Here is a 15,545-nt window from a genome sequence, read left to right on the forward strand (position 1 = left end):
CCAAATCTTAGTTTTCTGTAAGAGTCAGTAGCCATGTCCACATAGCACAGTTCACCACTTCAAAAGGCCAGCGACACAGGGACAAGAGGACCCTGGGCACATGAGTCTAGCCAAACTGTTATGCATAGCCGGCTACACATTTCAATGTGTAAAATTAGGAGTAACTGTAAAATGTTGTCTGATTAACTGTTGTTTGTGACAAAAATTTATAAACATTGCAAAATTTAAAAGCCACTTTTGGATGCAAATATTAATGGTAGCATATTTTTTTGATAAAGATGGCAGACTTCATTTTCTAAAATGATATTCTGCCAGTTTTCTTCAAGTCCACAGAGGAAAGTTTCTACACAAGCACAAGCCATTCTTATTGACCTTTATGTTACAGTAGAGCTGGAGGAATATAATCCAGGATTGTCAGAATTTTACAGTCCTTTATACCTTGATGAGGAAACATTTTTTCTTATACAGAGGTATGTGTATTGATTGTGCTTTGATCTAGTATTTGATAATTACATGAAATTTTAAGCGTCTCCTCAAAATTTCCAGATTTTTAGGCGCCAATTTGTTTACATCATTTTAGTTACTTTTCTTTGTTTGCTTGTTTTGAAATGGTGGAGACTGAACCATGTACCATAGCATACCAGGCAAATATTCCACCTCCAAGGATAGTTCTATTCAGGGTTTTTATGGCTAATGTCTTGAAACATCCATTTTCCCAAGCATCCCAACATCCATACTAACACCTCATACATTTCTTGGCAGTCATTTTCTCTCAATCTCATTCTTTTTTAAAAACATATTTTTATTGAGCTTTTGTACATTTCATATAATAGCTCTAGATCAAATTTAAACTCCCTCCTCCATATGTGCCCCCATAACCCCTGCAGAATGTATTTCATGCATTCTGTCATATATGTTAAGGCCTATCCAGTCAAGCATTTGTTCCCAGGTGTCCCTTGGTGCAAGTTCATCCACTGGAGTCTAGTCACCCTATTCAGAGTCACTCCCTTAAAGAAGATCTACTTTCCCTCACCTGGCAGTAATCAGTTGCCAATAGCTCTTTGGTTAAAGTTGGGGTCTACTGCTTATTTCCCTCCTCCTGTGCTGGGTTTTTGTCTGATTGAGTCAGCATGGGTTTTGTGTATGCTGTCACCACTGTTGAAAGTTCATATGAGCAATTTCCCAGTGGCCGGCCTGAAAGCCTCTTTTTCCTTATGTTTATGCACTAACCCTGATTTTTACAATCTTTCCACCCCCCTCTTCTGCTATGGCCCTTGATCCATGGGTGGATGAGGTTTAATATAGGAGTCTTATCTAGGGACATACACTCTGCAGTCTTTTATTCTCTAAAGCTTTGCCAGTTGTGGCCTGTGTGCAACACCCTTTGTTGTATGGGGAAGCTTTGCTGGTGAGAATTGAGGGATGTTATAGTATTCTCTCTATCCCCTTATTTTTCTATGTTCCATGAGCCTTAGGTATAGAGGCTCTATGTAGATGCATCACTTAGAGCTGGCCATCTCTCAGACATATATTCTCTGTGTGTGACCAGTTGTGAAATTCTGTATTGGCCTCCATCTGTTGCAAAAGGAAGTTTCTTTGATGAGTGATGTACAGTATACTTCTCTGTAAATATTAGGATCCATATTTAGCATACAGTAAGAAATTTCATTTGTCTAGAGATATGCCAGAGATAGGGTTTTCTCTAGGATTTATGATACACATGGATGGAGAAGTACCTGGAATTACAAACCCTGTGCATTTGACTGTTTTTCAAGATTTATCCATCCACCATGCAATCATCTTACTTTGTTATCATATGAAAAAGAGAAGTAAAGAGGGAAAGAAGGGAACTGGGCACCATGAGAAGTTGAATGGACATGCTGTGTCATATTCTCAGCATATAAATGCTGCTCGCCATGGAAATAGACCACAGTGCAGAAGAGAACCCACCCTACATGACATCTCTTCACTGATGAGCTGACCTAACTGGTCAATGTCTCAGAGCTTTAGTTTCCTGATCTGCAACATGTAGTAAGATATTTTCTTTATACTGTTGGATATATTAATACATTTGTAGAGTAGAATTATTTTTAGACTAGTACAGCTAATGAGAGGATAGAATCTAGCAGGCAGTTTAAGGACAAGGACTTTGATTCTTGTCCTTGGCCAGAAGCCAGAAATATCCTTGGTTATGTCCTGACTGGAGGTCAGAAATACCAGGAGTATTTGGGGGCTCTGATTTCCGGTCCTGTTAACTTTCTTCTTCTTTTACATCTGCATGGAAGATACATAGAAGGGTGTGACCGGAACTTCAGTCCAGACACCAGGGACGGAGAAGCATAGTGATGCTTTATAGGTAGGCCAATTGGACTAATCAGTAACTTAGAATAGACTTCTTTCTAAAGACTCACCTCCCTGTTGTCCATAAAATTCATTCTTCAAATTCATAAGACAAAAGACCAAGAAGTTGGCATGGCTTTGGCGGTTGATTTTCTGGGACCCTAGCCCCCATCTATACCCCTAGCTATTGTCCACCTTTGGCCAGAAATACCTCCATTGCAATCAAGAGCTTCCACCCCTCAGCTCTGCATCACAGCTGTCATGAAATCAGCCTTTGAGATAGTCAATTCATTTTTATACGTTGACTCCTTCTTTCTCCTTGCTTTCTCCTTCAAATTTCTGACAAAGGTTAGTATCCTTGCTTGCAATAATTTGGTAGAATATATTGAAGCTTCTTAAAATACTACAGCATAATATTTTGCCAAATTTAGGAAATACTATCTGCGTAACATTTTTTCTGAGGAGGTCCATGCTATAGAGCATATTCTGAGGAAAAAAACTGATGAACAGCAACTATTAGCATGAACCAAAGAGATCAAATCACTCACCATCCACCTAATGCATGTTCCTGCACTGTTGTGATTCAAGTCACAGAATGGTTCCAGGGTTCTGGTTGTCATAAGAATCAATTCTGCTGAAATTTCTCCTAGCTGTTACCCAAGTTTTTTTCACCTCCAAATTTGCAAATCTGCCATATGTATTTTCTTTTCAATTTAAAAACAAAGATGAAGTGTAGCTAGCTGCCACATGTCTAGCAGAAATCTGTTTATGCCTGCAATTAGTAAATACCAAGGTGCCTCTTCACACTGACTGGCAAAAGCTGCAGAAGTAAAATATGTAAACAAAAAGAACTCCATGGTTAGGTTGGTGCATATTCCAAAGAGTATTAATTTGCATAATAAATAGTTCAATATTCAGGAGATTATAAAATAGCAGTTACTGCTGAGTTGCTATATTTGGGCTTCTAACAAAAAGTACATGTAGAATGCAATGGTTTTGCCATTATAAAGAACTTCTAAAATTTTTATTTTGAAACGAGATTTTGTTTATTTTTCAAAAAGGCTTTAATACTTGGCACATTTCTTTAGAAGAGAAGCAGAAATAGCCTAGCCAAAAAAAAAAAAAAAAAGAGTATCTGGTTAAAAAAAAAAATGAGCCTTTAATATTTTTTTTTTTTTTTTAAAAAAAAAAAAAAAATAACCTAGCCAAAAAAAAAAAAAAAAAGAGTATCTGGTTAAAAAAGATAATGAGCCATTAATATTTTTTATCTGTTTTTAAAGAAAATACCTGCTGGGAGAGTGTTTTCCCGTTTGAGGGCTTCAGTAGCAGGAGAGAGCTCAGGCAGGGGGTAGAAACAGAAGTCATTCCATGTGAGAAAACCCACAGCCTACTTATGCTAATAGGAAGGTAGACTTCCTCTAAAACACCATCTGTGGTTCTTAAAATGACTGAGTTCTCCAGGTATTGAATATCCAAGTGCGGTTTCTACTTGCTTGAACTGTAAGCATTTAGTACTGGAAAAGACATATGGCTCTCTGAGTTAGTGTATTTTTGCAAATGTCAGTCTGCCCTCATGTGAGACTTCTTGACTTTTCAATAACATTGGATTTACAGATGTGGGGTGTGTGTGTGTGTGTGTGTGTGTGTGTGTGTGTGTGTGTGTTACATTAAACCACTTAACTGCATGCCCACCTACATCTATGAACCATTTTTTAAAAGTCTTTTATTTCCTGCTGGGATGATGATGCAGTGACATCAAGAAGTAGCCCCTATTTATCTAAAAGATCCCTGTTAAAATGAAGCTCTTGGACCAACAGTGGCCTGATTTGTGAAGGTTGTGGTTTCTCTAGCCACAGTGGAACCTGGAAAGATGAGAGAAGACCCTAAAAACTACTGTGTATTAAGCCCCTACTGGGTGCTAGAACTATTCTGAAAAGTGAAGCTCTACATTATACAGTGTTGGAAAGCTAAAAGCTGTAGACATGCCCAAGTCCAGGGTTTGTAACTACTAGAGTACCACACAGAGGGACAATTTATGTATTGGCATGGGGAATAATTCTGTTGAAATTAAGACCTTGTAATTATTAACCTATTTCATGAAGAGATGCATTTTATACTTAATGATCTTTATCAAGTATTTTGATGTATTGATATCATTTTATTAAACTGTGTTCTACTAATACTTTTAACACATAACTATTAATAAATTGCTAAACAAAATATTTTAATAAATCTGGTACAAATTTTTAATACTCAAGCATCATGATGATGAAAAAATTTTTAACTAAAAAATATATTTTCCTTTTTGTGGAGGTTACAGAGAACTATTATAATCAATAAAATATTTTTTATACTTAGTTAAGTGTAACTAAGATAAAAATTGTATGGTGAAAGAGGGCTGGAAAAACACTAATGAGAAAAAATCATAAGACTTTCAACTGTTTAAGAAGCTTCTGATGAATTCAATTTTCAGTAGATGTTGGTGGGTGTGAAATCACTATAGCATTTATGTGCCATTAAACTTCCTGAAAAGGTGATGCTGAGATATATTTTAAAATGTCAATATTATATTCTTTACAACTATTTTCACTCATGATTAATTTAAGATGTCAACTTGAAATATGTGGCATGGTGTATAGTTTTATAGTTTTTCAAAGTTATAGCCTCTTTGCCCCATCTTCTTTTATGGGTGACCACAAAGAAAACACTCCTGAGACTTAAAAGTTTTGAGTTTAAGCTTCAGTTTCTCTTCTTTGAGTTAAAAGCCAAAACCAAAACTAAACCTTCATCTTTGGTACAGCCCAAGGCAGAATAAAGGTTAACATGGTTTCCTGAAGTGTTTGTGCTGCTGATCTCTGTGTTTTTTTAAATTTCATTTGCTTATTTGTGTCCCATCAGCACATAATGACGGTAAACGCCCAATGACAGTACTTTGAGTTTGCTAACTATGTGTGAAAATTGCATTAAATATTCATCTTTTCATGGGCTGAAAAATCTTTTTGTCTATGATAACTTAGCTGTTTGGTGGCTCACCTCATGATGTTAAGTGTTTCCCTTAGATGCTTATGAAGAGCTCCACAGTTTTATGTACTGTGTACACTGAGTATGCTCTGTCCTTCTGCCACCAGGCCTCTTGGCTTCCTCTTGGTGACTGGATGTCCTGTTCTCATTACCAAGTTGAGCATTTCCTCCATGGTCACAGAGAAGAAAAAGAGTTAGAGGTGACACTATTCTGACTGTGGCTATTAGGACTATTTCTTCAGCCTTCTAGATGTATGCAACCTCTTTCTAAGGAATCAGTCATTAAGTTATCACAGTAATTCTCAAAAAAATGATGAACATTTGATCTTCGAGTCCCTTCCAAGTCTTGATCCTTCTATACCTCCATTATATATCCTGTTTTCAAACTTCCCATTTTGTCCCTTAATGTTATCATTAATTATTGAACTGAGAAAATAAATATCAAAAGCAGTGCTATGAATACCACAAATGTTGTTTTGAGCCTGGCCTAACCTCATCAGAATTACAATTCTGTTTCAGTCTAGGAAGAAAGTCTAGGAAGCCATGCAACATCATTGGAGTCCTGTGACTCACTGGGATAATCAAGCATTATTATCCAATGAAATAAACTTAATCAGTGACATTAGTGAGTCTGGTTCTCCTTCCTTATTCAGAAGCTCCTGGGTTATAACTATGGAGATGATATGGTAGCACTATGTAAAAGGACATGCGGCAGAAGAAGATGATCAGATATTAAAGACCAGTTTTCATTTAGCCCAGCTGACAAGCTATTCTTGCCTGGCAATACACTGTAATGCTGAGTTGGCATAACATTGGATGAAGCAGAGTTAAGAGTAGACCTGGATATATTTATGTAGATGTTAAAATCCTGAAATGGGTTTGGGGAGATGGCCAGTCAGTCAACTGCTTGAGTTCAATCCCCAGTATCCACATAAAAGCTAAGTGTGGTGTGTCACACAGCACTGGGGAGGTAGAAACAGGAGGTTCTCTGGGGCTTGCTGGTGAGCCAGTATAGCTGAATAGATGAGCTTCAGGTTTGATAGGCTCTGTCTCAAAGAATAAGATGGAAAGTGATATAGGAAGACACCCAATGTCATCCTCTAGCTTCCACATGAACATATATGTACACATATGTATACATATAAAATGTAAATAATGTGCATCAGTTAGGGAACACCACTGACCCAGTGCCAATGACACCACCCACTCTTCTTTGCCTGAGCTATGTTGGTTTCTCCTCGAACCCTTAGATGTCCACAGGATCTGAGAACTACCCAGGTGACCATTGGCAGAGCAGGGGCCTCCAGAATCCCTCTCCAGCACCTGGAGCAACATCTGTTCTGACTGGACCATAGCCAGTACCTGAAGCTGCTAAACATTTTAAATACTGTCCCTGGTTAAGAGTATCGTTTTAAACACTTGAACTAAATTTTTGGCCCTTTGCCTTTGCCTTTCTTTGCAGAATTGTTGGGCCCAATTTTTCACAGTTTGAGAATAGGAATAAACCCAGGCTTGATAACGTGAGTTTGATTTATGCACATTTTAGTGCATTTGCTCCTTGTTCTTTGGTTCTGTTTTATGACGGTGGTGTCACTGTTTTCCTACACCATAATTTCCTGGCGCACTTCACTGCTCCTTCATCGCACAAGAAACTGTAAGGGTCAGTGATCTTCGGCGCCGCCACTTCCATTTCCTCATTACAAAAATTGACCTTCTTTCTGTTGTTTGAAAGGGCTCAGGCCACTGTCATTCAGATTTCAGAACTGTTGAACAGTAATAACAGTATAGGAGGAACAAGCAACCACGCGGCCGCCAGGCATTGTGCTTCTTCCTGGAATCCATTTTGGATTTCTTAGTCTAGCCAGCAGGCGCTGTTGCAGCCTATGCCCAGCATTATATTTTACAATAATCCCCTCCTTGTCATTAAATCATTGAGCTGTATTCAAGCATTGTGTGCGGCTCTGTGAATATTTGCCAAGGTTCTTGTGCTTTCTAGGCAATTTCATGTTCATAACTCCCATCATTCAGCTCAGTGTGCAGCTACCATCACAGAAAAACAGACCAGCGAGTAATTCCTGTTAAACCACCAACCGCTTTCTCATTGTCTGTGAATGCTGCGAGCGTGGAAGGCGAAATCACTTCAGACATGAAGAAACACAAGCACTCCGAGGTGAAGATCTGAACGCTCCTGTTTTCCTGTGCGGAGTGTCAGCTGTCTGCCTTCTCACTTCACATCAACTAGAATCCTCCCCCAGTTACCACACTCCATGTCCCTAGCTACTTCTTAAGGAGGAAATTTATAAACTGAAAATACATTATTGGATATAAAATATCATTATTTTTCATCAAAATAATAACTTCCACATATGAGACAGAATTTTCTTTGTACTATTAATAAATTTTATAAAATCTAGAGTTGTAACAGATCTATTATTGTAACAGATCTTAAAATAAATTTGTTCTATTACATCAGAAGAAGATAATTATTTTAAAAGAAGTTGTATCATTTATCCCACTCAGATGAATGGTCAAAAGTAGATATTTTAGGGGGCTGGAGAGATGGTTCCCTGGTTAACAGCCCTGGCTGGTCTTGCAGAGGACCCAGGTTTGTTTCCCAGCATCTACATGGCAGCTAACAACCATCTCCCAGCAGTATTTTATTCCAGTAAGATATTTTAAAATACCTTATTTTATTATTTTTATTTCATGTGTTTGAGTACTTGCCTGCATCTATATAAGTGCTCCCATGTTGTGCAATGCCCACAGAAGTCAGAATAGGGTTGTTGGATTCCCTGGAACTGGAGTTATAGATGGTTGTTAGCTGCCATGTGGGTGCTGGGATTTGAACCCAAGTCCCCTGCAAGAGCAGCCAGTGCTCTTAACCACCGAGCCATCTCTCCAGCCCCTGCTTCTATTATAGTATCACTGTTATAATTTGATTTTTGGAAATATATAACCATGGGATTCCATTCTGAATAATTAAGTCTCCATCATGGAATGCTGTACTCTCAAAGGCTGAGGGTGAGGTACACATTAAATGAAGTACAATCAGGAAACATTAGCTTTGAAAGGATTCGGATGTTCTATAGCTTTTTGAGTCTTCCATTGAAGGCTTAAGAAAACAACTTTTTTCACCGTTTAATGTTATTTGTGCATATGTGTATTTTACATGGTAAATGTAGAATAGTCATTTTAGTCTTTCTTTATAAAAATCTTATAGTTTTATGGTGAAATAAAACTAAAATTTTAGATCCTTGGTATCATTAAACTGTTGGAAATTTAAGACATAATCCTTAAGTTTCTAAATATGCCATGTTAAAGCACTGTTTCTTTTTAAATTTAAACATGTTTCTTTATAAATTTATTTATTTATTTTCTTATTATTTATTTATTTATTTTTGAGACAGGGTTTTCCTGCAGCCCTAGCTGGCCTGGAACTCACTATTTAGACCAGGCTGACTTCCATATCACAGAGATGCGCCTGCCTCTGCCTCCAGAGTGCTGGGATTAAAGAAAGGTGTGTATCACCACACCTGGCAAACACAAAAAAATTTGACCCACAACAAAAGAGGCAAAGCCTACAGGGGGTGGTCATCACAAACACCCTGATGCACAGTGGGAAGGACAGCCAATGTACTTGTACTTGGTGATTCAGTCTCAAGTGGCTCAAGCCAAGAGCATGGCAACAAAAATGTTAATAATTGCTGATGCGGTTTACAAGTAGCTTCCACGGTAACAGCTTGGCCATGACTATGCACTATTGTTTCTTTCTAAGGGCTTTACTTTCCACCTCCCCTTGAAGCTGCTTGGTGCAGGAAGCATCAACCTGGGCAATTTTAAGTGCTATCAGCATCTCCCATTTGAAATGAGCTTCAAGAGTCACAAAACTATAATAATTTTTCCAGAATAAAAAAAGAATTAAAACCAGGTGTGGTGGCGCACCACTTCAATCCCAGCACCCGGGAGGCAGAGGCAAGCAGATCATCTCTGTGAGTTCAAAACCAGACTGGTCTACCAAAAAAAAAAAAAAAAAGAATTAATTAATTATGCAACCTCAATCAGGAGAGAAATAGAGGGTAAGCAGGTATATGTAACACAGGCCCAGGAGAAGACAGATACATCCACCACTGTAACATGAGCCTCCACACAATGGTTGGAGGAAAAAGTAGCCTGCATTTCCTACTTGTGGGAGAGCAGTTCCTGTTAATGAGTAAAGAAAATCCAGTATAGCTCTACATCCAGATTTGGCCTCACCACGGTCAACATTTGGAAATAGCTTGTTCTACAGTCAGAATTGTGTAATTTTTACTAACTGATATATGTCGTTGGTAGAATTTCCTGACCAAAGCATTCTAACTTCACTTAGAATTCTAATTCTAGCCTCATTTTCTAAGGAAAATGAAGCAGTTAACCCTCCATGTCTTAGACACTGATTTTTGTCATAATGAAAAGTGGCAACAAATGAAATTGCAGTGAATCCCAGCAAAGCCCCTCAGAAGCCAAATCTCCCTGGGCCATGCCACAGGAGGAGGAACTCCCTGGAAACCCTGGCCCTTTAGAGCTATTCCTTGCCAGAGAAGAGAATCGCCTCAGGGATGAGAGAGCCATCGATTTTCAGGCAGAGGATGGTTTCATTCACTCTGAACATTTCTAATGCTTGGTCCTATTGAATTAAGTCCGTCACAAACTTATTCACGATCAAGAGTATATAAACTAGTTTGCTTATGTAATATAAATTTTCTTCCATGGTTTTGTCTTCAAAACAGGTTGCCAGGTGTATACCAACAATAGAGCTTTCTGCAAAAGTACTGAAAACCAAGGTTGTCTTATAGCATGATTTTTCCATCGCTTCCCAGATAAGATTTGTAGGAGAATAAAAATGGCCTGAACAAGGATGAGGATATTGTGGCTCCAAAACTGGACACAATAAGTGCATTAAACTAAAGGTACTTTAAACATGAAAAAGCAGGCCTGGCAAGACATCTCAGAGGGTAAAGACACTTGCCACCAAGTCTGAAAACCTGAGTTCAATCCCCAGGATGCACATGGTGGAAGGAGAGAACCAACTCCTACAAGTTGTCCTCTGACCTCCACCTGTGTGCCGTGGCACATCCCACACCTCCCCTCCAAAGTAAATGAATAAATTTAAAAGTGAAAAAGATTGGCCCTCCATACCCAGGCATGCCCAGAAATTTGAAGTGGAAGAAGAAATGCCTTGGGTTGCATATCAAGTATCTTGCATGGAAACTTTTACACAGGGCTAGAAATGCAACATAAAAGACAGACTTCTCTTTTCTGCTTTGAGCGGATGACAAGAGTGCTCACAGCAGAGGAGAGGCACCTGTTTTCTATGCCCCCCCCAAAAGCAGCACTCTCCCCCTTTGTTCTAGGACTGCTGCACCTTCCTTCCCTGAGGAGGATATAGTCCACAGAAGAGAAGTCAATTGCTTTTTGACTTACACAATAATATGAGCTCAAGTACTTGTTTATCCATTTTTGCTTCATTTCTGACCAAAATATATTTATTTCTATAAAACAATAATTCCCATGTCTTTGTCAATCTACAAATGTATTCAGTTGGACAAAAAGCCTTATTCTACCCCATCATTAGTTACTGTCTTTGGAATGAAGGAAAAGTTTAATTAACACTGCCTCTGATGGCTTACACTCACATGAGGTGATTCCCATATGCTTGTCAATCATCCCAGCAAAATTAATAGTACAATGACTACTATAAAACATGACTTACAGCCAAATCAGACTAGGAACACCACTTTTCCAAAGTAAGTATTTCTCACTCAAAGTTCAACCTCTGGGCCACTGGGACTTTGCATGATTTTGTGCTACTATAAATAAATAAAATTACCACATCACCCCACAGCAAAACAAAATGAAAACAGACTGATCTATAAATACAGTCGGAGGGTTTTAAAAAAGAGCAGATATTTGAACAAAGAAAAGAAAATGAACAGATGAAGGAAATATTAAATTTGGGAGGCTTCCATCATACATCTCATCAATCATTCCATCAACCCGTGAAGTTTCAGAGAAGAAACAAAAGTTAGAGCTGCTACAAATGTCCCCGATGACGTGGCTGTTAGCCCAACCGAACATGGCTGCCTTCTTCTTGCCCTCATCTGTTGCAGATGATACAGAGAGGGTGCAAATAAGCAGGACATGCAAGATGGCTACATAGAACATATTTAGAGAAAGGACCACAAGAAATGGAAAACTTTAAAATACTTTATTATTTCTATTTATGTGTATGAGTGTATTGCCTGTATGTATGTATATGTACCCATGTTGTGCAATGCCTGCAGAGGTCAGAAGAGGGAGTCAAATCCCCTGGAATTGGAGTTAAGGACAGTTGCTAGCACCTTGTGGGTGCTGGGAATCAAACCCAGGTCCTTTGCACGAGCAGCCAGTGTTCTTAACTGCTGAGCCGTATCTCCAGTTCCAGGAAATGGAAAACTTTAAGCTCCTTTCCCCACCTTTTTAGAGAAAATCAAGACAAGAATCTCCAGAATTTTTCCTCATAGGGAAAGGAAACCATCTATTCAACAGTTTGCACATTTGTGAATTCATTTCTTTCAGGTAGAAACAGACAGGACAAACATGCCTAGCCTGCCTGGTGATGTGCTGGGGTTTCTACCTTTGAGTATGTCTTCAGCCTAATGGAGGATACCAAGGCAGAGGAATCCCATGATTGGAAAGGCTATGAGGAAGAACAAGATCAGGGCATGCCACGTTTTGAGAGCAGGCAGGAGGCTGACCCTATGAGACAGAGCACTGTCTCACCTCTGTGTCTTCATGGAACAACCCAGGCAACAAGAGTCTCCACAACTTCTTTAGTGTTCCTTGTTTACTCACTGGTCATAGGGCTATTGCACAAATTGATGAGATGTCTGAAAGTACTTTGAGCTACCTAGGAGAAATAAACAAATTTAATTCACAAAGTGATAGCTTATGACAGAATTTGACTTTGAGAAAGTCTGAGAAAGAAATGTTAGGAGATTAGAACTATTGGGTTTTAAGTCTTTTTACAGATCAATAATAATTAGGAAATAATCTTATTTATTTTTTATTTATTTATTTATTTATTTATTTAATTTATTTGGTCTTTTTGAGACATCACAGAGATCAGCCTGCCTCTGCCTCCCGAGTGCTGGGATTAAAGGCGTGCGCCACCATGCCCAGCAAAAAATCTTATTTTGATGAATACAGTAGATCTTCAGACATAGCTCAAGTGCTTGCCTGTTATACATGAAGCCCTGGGTTTGAGCCCCAGCACCACATGAAACAGTCAGGGTGGTAAATGCCTATAATCCTAGCAGTTGGGAGGTAGAGGCAGAAGAATTAGTAGTTCAAGGTCACTCTAAGATTCATAGCAACTTCAAGGCTAGTTGGAGATACAGGAGACCTCTCAAAAAATAAAACAAAATAAAACAAAAAAGTCAAGTTAAACAAAATTTTAGAGTAAGATACTGTTATTTTGAATATAAATTGTCACAAAAAATGCAGATGAAGAATCTATTTTATAATCAGGTTTAAATAAAACAAGCAGTAAGTTTTCTTATGGTAAACTAAGCATTTAGAATATAGCTTTTAATGTTTTGTCTTAAGAGAACTGTAACTTTTGGAATACACTGCAAGATTCAAAATTCTAGGAATTAATTCCAGTAGAGGAAAAATGAGATCAAGCCCAGTCATCTCTTAGTTCTGTCTTAGAGTGATCAGAGCTGACATTTATTGTCAGTCTACACAAGGTACCAGGCATTCTGTTGAACATTTGAAAAACAATGTCTAATTCAATTCTCATAGCACCTCTACAACATGTTATCTTCATCTTGGAAAGGAGAAATTGAAGCCCAGCTATCTCACTGACTTGCCAAGTCTGTGTAGCTAGTGCATCCCTTCTTAATGCCACCTCTTAATCTGAGATCTGTCTGAATCTGGATGTTGGAACTTAAAACACTGTGCCTTGGGTCTGGAGAGATGGCTCAATGGTTAAAAGCACTGGCTGCTCTTGCAAAGGACCTGGGTTCAATTCCTAGCACCCTCGTGGTGGCTAACAACCATCTATAACTCCAGTTCTAGGGGATCTGACACCTTTTTCTGATCTCCTTGGGCACTGCACAACATGTGTGCACTTACACACATTCAGAAAAATATACACATAAAAAATAAAAATATTAAAAATATTTTTAAAAACATTGCCTCATTTACTATTACTGAGGCAATTTAGTAGCAAATGGGAAAGGATGACTTTTGCACGTCTCCTAGCACACCTGCCTTCCTTTCTCCCATTCTTCCCAAGATCTATTTTCCAAGGATGTAGGAAAATAATACCACCATTGGTGGCACATACTCAGGTGCAAAGTGATTTCATTATTTTGTTAATCATGAGTCAATCATACATCATTTATCAATCATATGATGACCACACAGGACTGTCTCGAATTGAAGTAGACTTAAAACACCATTGAATCACAATGACATTTTCCTATTGAAAGATTTACCCCACACCCCACCCCCGGCACCCTATACAGACTTGCTCTCATAGACCACTGAGAACAAACTCCCGTTGGAAAAGGGAGAAGCGTGAGCTGCTGGACAAATTAATTTCATTGCTTCTACTGCGAGATTTAAGGGCAGAAATATGTGTATCAGCTAGAGAGTTAAGGGTTAGCTTCATTGTTGTGAAGGCAGGATTGGAAAATGTGACTTAGACTCAAAGACAAAGTCTGCCTGTTAATTTCCTTAGTCACCCAAAAGAGCCTGCCCAAAGACCAGTAAATAGATAAGACATTGGACAGCAGAAGGCTGAGGTTGAAAAAATAATCAAATTTCTAACCTTTCAGAATAGATTGCTATGTTGTCCTCTTTTTTGTCGTTATTTTGAAACAAGGTCTTTTGTAGCTCAGCCTGGCCTTGAACTCACTATGCACCTGAGGATGACTTTGAACTCCTGATCCTTCTTCCTTCACTGCCCAAGAGCTGGGTTACAGAGACTGGGAGGACTGAAAAGTTCAGTTGCACTTGGGTGGCCTCCTCTTGCTTTTCCTTTACTCAGAATTTGCCTGTGAGCAGGCTCAGTCCATCCTCTCACCATCTGATTGGTAAAGCTCCTAGAATAAGTGGGTCCAGCCCACGCACTAATCTCCAACCTCACATGAATGCTGATAAAGTAGGTATTTTTCTCCCTGGCTATTTTACACAAGGTTCACAACTTGAAGAAACTGTCATTGATTCTCCTTCAATGGCCACTTTCCACTGGACCAAAGAGTACCCAGAAACATCAGAAGTGGAAAATTCCAGTTCCCCTTATACCAGATTATGTGTCTTTAAGACTAATCAAAACTAGTATTTCAGCTGGGCCTAGTGACACAAGCCTGTAATCCTAGCTACTAAGGAGGCTGAGGCCAGAGGATTGCCAAGTTCAAGGCCTGTTGGGGCTACAGAGGGAGTTCCAGATCAGCTGGGCCAACTTAATGGGACTGTCTCAAAATAAAAAGCGAAAATATTGCTGGGGACATAGGTCAGTGCACAGCACTTGCTCAGCATGTGGGAGGTCCTAGACTCATTCCAAATATTTCAAAAATAAAGAAACAAACGAAAAATGCTGGCACCCACTCTTTATATTTGTTTCCTTTTGAAGTGCTCTCTCCTACAATCCCAGAACAATTAGAATGAAAGGCCAGCACCCCAGCTCTATGGCTTTCAGGCCCCAAAGTCAAACAGATCAGTTTTGTAAAGGCCTCAGCTGGACCACCTCACAAAATCCACCACAGCTTTGTTAGCGTCCCTTCCTCTTCTCTTTCCTCAGCAGAATTTGCATGTGTACTTTGAGTGTGGTAACCAGGCCCACTCGGAAAGTACCTTGGCCTGGGAGCTGTGACAGGCCACGCTGTAAGTACAGTTGGCAGCTCCGCGTTGGCAATTCACCACAAAGAACATGTGAACTCTTTGTACCTGACACTTTACACAATATGCTCCCTGGCTTTAAGAAAACATTATTTCATGTTCTTACTCTAATCAGTCTTGTCTGGCAGCCCTGAGAACTGAGAGGTTCATTGTTATACGTGGCTGTCATTTGTCCCATCTCCACGCGCTCTCTGCCTTCAATACCTTTGCGGTATTTAGTGAAAGTAATTTTCAGTTGGAAATCTTCTGCCCTTTCAGTA

At 39.1% G+C, this 15,545-nt stretch overlaps 1 pseudogene; it reads right to left on the minus strand.

Moving 5' to 3' along the window:
• The window catches only part of LOC103740845, a 58,091-nt pseudogene extending 42,773 nt beyond the window's left edge, over positions 1-15,318 (minus strand).
• Positions 15,319-15,545: the final 227 nt, after the last annotated feature.

Source organism: Nannospalax galili, unplaced genomic scaffold, assembly GCF_000622305.1.
Source record: "Nannospalax galili isolate Female #2095 unplaced genomic scaffold, S.galili_v1.0 scaffold158, whole genome shotgun sequence".
In the NCBI taxonomy this organism is placed as follows: Eukaryota; Metazoa; Chordata; class Mammalia; order Rodentia; family Spalacidae; genus Nannospalax; species Nannospalax galili.